Source organism: Chiloscyllium plagiosum, chromosome 39 (assembly GCF_004010195.1).
Source record: "Chiloscyllium plagiosum isolate BGI_BamShark_2017 chromosome 39, ASM401019v2, whole genome shotgun sequence".
NCBI classification, from domain to species: Eukaryota; Metazoa; Chordata; class Chondrichthyes; order Orectolobiformes; family Hemiscylliidae; genus Chiloscyllium; species Chiloscyllium plagiosum.
In genome coordinates, this window is record NC_057748.1 from 1,125,462 (window position 1) to 1,132,240 (window position 6,779).

At 39.9% G+C, this 6,779-nt stretch overlaps 1 protein-coding gene across 1 annotated transcript in view; it reads left to right on the top strand.

Annotated features, from left to right (window-relative positions):
• Nucleotides 1–6,779, top strand: part of LOC122542084 (CCR4-NOT transcription complex subunit 3-like) — an 89,387-nt gene that overhangs the window by 26,646 nt on the left and 55,962 nt on the right. The window lies entirely within an intron of this gene.

A 6,779-nucleotide genomic window follows, 5' to 3' on the forward strand; every position in this document is an offset into this window, starting at 1 on the left:
CCCGGCCACATCCTCAAGTGGTTAAGAGTTGTCCACAATTTCCTTAGAAGGTTGAAACCTGGATCTTCTCTATTCAGTTCGGTTACCAGGTTGTGACTGGTGATGTTTGTCGTCACCTAGATGGTAGAACATGGAAAGGCTGTCAACAGTTTGTAGGGTGAGGAGTATATTCCAATAAGAGCTCTGGGAATTCAGATGAGTACATGATTATTTTATGTGTTTCTGAATTATTGGGAGTGTTTTGTTAGCTGTGGCTGGTTGTGCTTTTGAAGAGGATGTTTCCCCCTTTGCACGAATGTAGTTCACTTTGATAAATACACAGATATTAGAGTGTCAGTTCTCCTGAAGTTATCACAAAAGTTAAAGATTTAATCAAATTACTCAGTTTAACTGCCAGATGGGCTTAGATTAATAGAAAACACGGTCCAGCTTTCTGTATTTACCATGGTGATATAGTGGACAGTGAAGAAGGTTATCTAAAATTACAAAGATATGTTGGTCAATTGGGTCAGTGGGTTGACGGGTGAAAAAATTGAGTTTAATTTGGATAAATGTGAGATACTGTTGGATTTTGGGTAATACAAACAAGGACAAGACTTACACAACTAATGGCAGGGCCCCAGATAGTTTTGTAGAACTGAGACACCTCAGAGTTCAGGTACATAATTCTTTTGAAATTTGTGTCACAAGTACACAGTAGTTAAGAAGACATTTAGCACATTTATCTTCATTGCTCAGACCTTTGAGTATAGGGGTTGGGGTGTTGTGTTGAGGTTGTACATGATGTTGGTGAGGACTCTTGTGGAGTACTGTGTGCAGTTCTGGTCACCCAGTTAAAGAAAAGATATTATTAAACTGGAGACGGTTCAGAAAAGCTTTATGAGGATGTTGCCGAGAACCAAGGGTTTGAGATAGAAAAATAGACCGAGCATGGGAGATTAAAGGATAACCTTATTGGAGTTCATAAAATCATGAGGGGCATAGATAAGGTGAATGATAAGGTATTTTTCGTAGGGTGATGGAGTTCAAAACTAGGGATATATTTTTAACGTGAAATGAGAAAGATTTAAAAAGGACATGTGGGGCAACTTTTTTACACAGAGTGATTCATGTGTGGAATAAACTGCCAAAGAAAGTGGTGGATGCAGCTACAGCATTTAAGAGAAATTTGGATAAGTTAATGAATAGGAAAGGTTTGGAGGGATATGGGCCAAGCGCAGGCAGATGGGACAGCTTCAGTTTGGGAACATCGTTGACATGGACTGGTTGGACCAAAGGGACTGTTTCTGCATTGTATGACTCTATGAGCTACTATTTATTGCAAGTAAATCAATTCTAACCACAAGCAATCACAAATGTGAGTAATCAACATATAGCTCTATGAGTTGAAATTCTTAACCTCTTCCGAAACCCTTACATACATGCAGACAAGCGCAATAAACATAATATTATTCGAAATGGAGGGAAAAGTATTGGGAGATGCAGGTGACAGGATTTGATAAGGCACCACTTCTGTTTCTAAGAAGTCTGATCTTCGATCTCCTTACTTCTGGATTTTTTCAGTTCTTTGCTGAAGGCACACAATGGTTGATGCATTAATTGCTCAGTTTTCCCATCACTGGATAGTCAACAGCTTACAGCAAATGGTGGAAGAGTATTGCTTGCTCTCTTCCAGTTTTTGATAACTTCACTGCAGGGAGAGAATAAGAAAGATGTAAAAAGTGCAGCAGCTCCTTCCATAGTGCTTGGTTTACAGCTGTTTCCTATGTCCATTTTGATTCACAGTCAAAAATAAAAAAAAATACAGTCTTTACAATATCAGGAGGCTCATTGCATCCTCGCACAGGAAGCTACACAATCTGTCTTGGTCTCAGTACTCCAGAAATAATCCTCGTGACTTCCTGGAGAGGGTTATCCACCATGTTTATGTAACCATTCCTGAGCCAGATTGAACAACAATACTCTGCTCTTGGATAAAACAATGCAAGTGAAGCAGAGTGTTCAGTCTGTTGATTCACTGTCCCCTATGATATACCTATGAACTTCCCAATATGACAGGCTGTGGCGATAGGTAACGTCTGAAGACAATATGCCCATTGCTCTTTAATTTAGACAATTAAGTACAATACACCTGAAACCAATAACAGATCTGCTCAACGAGGGAGTCAGCATCATCGTCTCCCTCCAGGATGGTACAAGCTTCTTCAGATTTGTTCCTGGCAAGATGACTAAATTGCTTCATGTAATCTCATTCGTCAGGGATGATGTGGAGGTGCCACTGGGGTGGGCAAATTGAAAAATCACACAACACCAGGTTATAGTCCAACAGATTTATTTGGAAGTACTAGCTTTCAGATGAAGGAGCAATGCTCTGAAAGCTAGTGCTTCCAAATAAACCTGTTGGACTATAACTTGGTGTTGTGTGATTTTTAACATTTTTAACCATACTGTGATTCTGTCATAATACATCCAACATACATCACTTAATTTCATGATGTTGAGCTGTTGTGAATAGTAACATGGTATTGTAGTCACACAATACTCCATTGCTTTAAATATAGTCAAGATGTTGCAGGGAGCAGTTGTAATTTAAATTTCTGTATGGAAAATGGTATAGTCATTGTGAGTGAGAATTATTTACAGCCTTCCTGTGGAGAACCCAGTCTGGTTAGAGCATTGTATTAGGTTTCATTTCACTGGTTTCTGTGCTGCTAAATTCAATAGTGATTGCTCTATCTCTGCATCACACATTCCTGTGCCTTTCACTTGGCTATCTGCCAAAGACAACTGGTCTCTCCACCAAGTGCAGCAATCATATAGCCCAGTAGTGTGAATGAAATAGAAAGCAGTAGCTCAGGAAATGTTCTGAACAGAAAGTTTGTACTTGTGTTTAGCAGCAAATGCAGATATTAGTCTGATATTTGCAAGCACAGATTCCATATTTAACTGATGCAATTGTTTATGGTGTCATTTTAACTAGAACTGTTTAACTAGTGATTCATGTTTAATTGGATACCTGTATATTTTTCTTTGTAGTAATGGAGAGTTTTTGATTGTTATCTGGCTGATAATGATTAAAGGTGTTTGCCAAGATTCGACTTTAGAGCTATTGCTTTTTCTGATATTTCTAAAAGCCTGTCTTGGGTTTACAGGGCATCATTGCAAAGTTTGTAGGTGGCACAAAAGTTCAGCAGTGCAGTAAGAAATGAAGATGCAGTAAGAAGATATTAACAGACTTTAGGAATACATAAACGAGTGAAATGAACAGGCATGTGGCAGATGTGATTCAGCACAGAGGTTTGTGAAGTGATATTTATTGATTGGAAGAATGGGAGAGGTAATATTAACTAGATGTAATGATTTTAAAGTGGGAGGCAGGCATAGAGAGACTTGGGTTATGTATACAAATCTCTGAGGTTGGCAGCACGAGTTGAAATAGCTGTTTAAAAAATAGACATGGATTTTGCAAGTTATCCTAAACTTTTATAAATTATTGATTTAGTTTTAGCTGGAGTATTGTGTCAATTTCTGAGCACCACAAATGTGTGAAGTCTGAGGGAGGTTGCAAAGAAGACTACTCAAATGGCGCCTGGGACTTGAATATGTATAGAGACTGGGTTGTTCTTCTTAGCAAAGAGCAAGTGAAGAAATTTAATATAGGGATTCAAGCTCCTTTTTTTGACAGAGTAAATAAGGAGAACCTGTTTTTACTCAGAAACCAGAAAACACAGGTTTTGATTTATATTATGCTAAAAGGGTGGTCAAAGCAGATATAGTAGGAATATTCAAAATGGAATGGGATAAATGCTTGAAGGGAAAGAACAGGGTCATGGGACTAAATGCATGTATCTTTCAAAAAACTGGTAGAACCACGATGGGCTGAATGGATACATCTTGTACAAATTGATAGTCAATGCAGAAAAATTATACTTTCAGGAATTTAGTTCCTGATATTGTAACAAGGAATCTCTGATATATTGTGCTTTTCTGATTCAATGGTAGATCTGATTCCTGGGCGTAATGCTGATTTGTTAATATTAGATAAGTCAGATCCTGGAGTGAATGTGGTCTCACAGGCTCTAACTTTGTTTTTTTAAAACTGTGGAGACTAGTTACTGAATTCATTCACAAGCATACTTAGAATAAAACATATATTACACTAGACAAATAGTTTGGAAAGATTTAGTTATGAATACTGAAAAGGTTTCAAGCTCACACAATTCCTTTTGTCCTGTGTCCAAAGACAATGAGATGTGGACACCATTCAGGCTTGGGCTGATAATTGACGAATAAAATCCACACCACACAAGTGCCAGGCAATGACCATCTCCAATGAAAATGAATCTAACCATCACCTTTGATGTTTAATGGCATTATCATAGCTGAACCCCACACCATCAACATCTTGGGAGTTATCTTTAATCTGAACCTGAATTGGACCAGCCATATAAATACTGTGTCTGCAAGAGTTGGTCAGCAGCTAGAGCTTCTGCAGAGTAATTCACCTGTTTCCCCAATACCATCCACAATCAACAAGGGTACAAGTCAGGTGTGATGGAATGTTGTGGTTCTGTTCGCCGAGTTGGAAATTTGTGTTGCAAACATTTCGTCCCCTGTCTAGGTGACATCCTCAGTGCTTGGGAACCTCCTGTGAAGCCAATGCTTCTAGGAATTCCCTGGCTGTTCTTTGTTTGGCTTGCCCTATAATGGTAGTGTTGTCCCAGTCAAAATCATGTTGCTTGTCGTCTACGTGTGTGGCTACTAAAGATAGCTGGTCGTGGCGTTTCGTGGCTAGTTGATGTTCATGGATGCGGATCGTTAGCTGTCTTCCTGTTTGTCCTATATAGTGTTTTGTGCAGTCCTTGCATGGGATTTTGTACACTACATTAGTTTTGGTTGTCTCTCCCTTAGGCATCTGTTGATGAAATTGTGAGGATATCCGTTTTTTGCGGATACCTTGTATAGGTGTTCCTCTTCCTCTTTTTGCAGTTCTGGTGTGCTGCAGTGTGTTGTGGCCCTTTTGAACAGTGTCTTGATGCAACTTCTTTTGTGTGTGTTGGGGTGGTTGCTTTCATAGTTTAGGACTTGGTCTGTGTGTGTGGCTTTCCTGTGTACCTTAGTGGTGAATTCTCCGTTTGGTGTTCTCTGTACCCTCACGTCTAGGAATGGGAGTTGGTTGTCCTTTTCTTCCTCTCTCGTGAATCGGATTCGTGTGAGTGTGGAGTTGATGATCCGGTGTTTTTTTTCTGTATTTCCGTGTTGTTAATGATTACAAAGGTGTCATACACGTATCTGACCCAGAGTTTGGGTTGAATTTGTGGTAAGACTGTTTGTTTGTTCTAACCTTTGCATTACTGCTTCTGCTATGAGTCCAGAGATCGGTGGGCCCATGGGTGTGCCGTTGATTTGTTCATATATTTGGTTGTTGAATGTGAAGTGTGTTGTGAGGCACAAGTCCAGTAGTTTGAGTATGCCGTCTTTGTTGATGGGTTCAACGTCCTGTTGTCTGTTATGTCTGTTCAGCAGGTTGGCTATTGTTTCTCTGGCTAGGGTTTTGTCAATAGAGGTGAACAGTGCCGTTACGTCGAATGAGACCATAGTTTCTTCCTTGTCTATGTGTATATTTCTGATGATGTCCAAGAATTCCTGTGTTGATTGTATAGATTGTCTGGATCCGCTGATCAGGTGTTTCAGTTTCTGCTATAGTCCTTTAGCCAGTTTGTGTGATGGCTTCACAGGAGGCTCCCAAGCACTGAGGATGTCACCTAGACAGGGGATGAAACGTTTGCAACAAAAATTTCCAGCTCGGCGAACAGAACCACAACAACGAGCACCCGAGCTACAAATCTTCACCCAAACTGTGATGGAATGTTCTCCACTTGCCTGTCTGTGTGCAGTTCCAACAACACTTAAGCTCAAGACAATCCAAGCCAAATCAGCCTGCCTGATTGACATCAAATCTGCCAGCTTCAACATTCAGTCTCTCCACCACCAATTGACAGTAGCAGCCATTTAGAAGGTGACTCACTATCACCTTCTCCAAAGCAATAAGGATGGGCAATAAAACAAATTAAAAATAAACTCTCTGTTGCTTAAGATGTTAGGCATACATGAGTTCAAACAGTGTCAGTTTCCAGTAGTCTTGCAGGATTTCTTACTCGGGAGTTTAACATTTGTTCTTCTACTCTCATTACAAATTGAAGTGTCAAACTGTGGGCAGGATTGGAAGATATTAGTGAGGTTTTAATGAATCTTTTACACTTGTAATCACGATAGAGAACAACGATGTATGTTTCAAAGTCATGGAAAAGGCTGTGACATACTTGACCAAATTACATTTGGGAGGAAGGAGCTATTAGCGGTTTAGCAGACGCCCAGGTCCAACTGAGATGTATTCCCCACTGCTATGTGAAGAAAGGGAGGATAGGGAGCATAGGATGGCTTTTTGGAACAGCTTGTCATGGAGCCCACAAGAGAGCAGGCTATTCTGGACCTAGTGCTTTGCAATGAACCAGACTCTATAAAAGATCTTAAAGTAAGGGAACCCTTAGGAAGTAGCGACCATAATATGGTAGAGTTCAGTCTGGAGTTTGAAAGGGAGAAGGCAAAATCGGATGTAATGGTGTTACAGTTGAATAAAGGTAATTATGAGGGCATGAGAGAGGAACTGACTAAAATAGACTGGAAGCAGAGGCTAACCGGGAAGACAGTAGAGCAAAAATGTCAGGAGTTTGTAGGTATAATTGAGGACACTGTACAGAGGTTCATTCCAAAGAAAA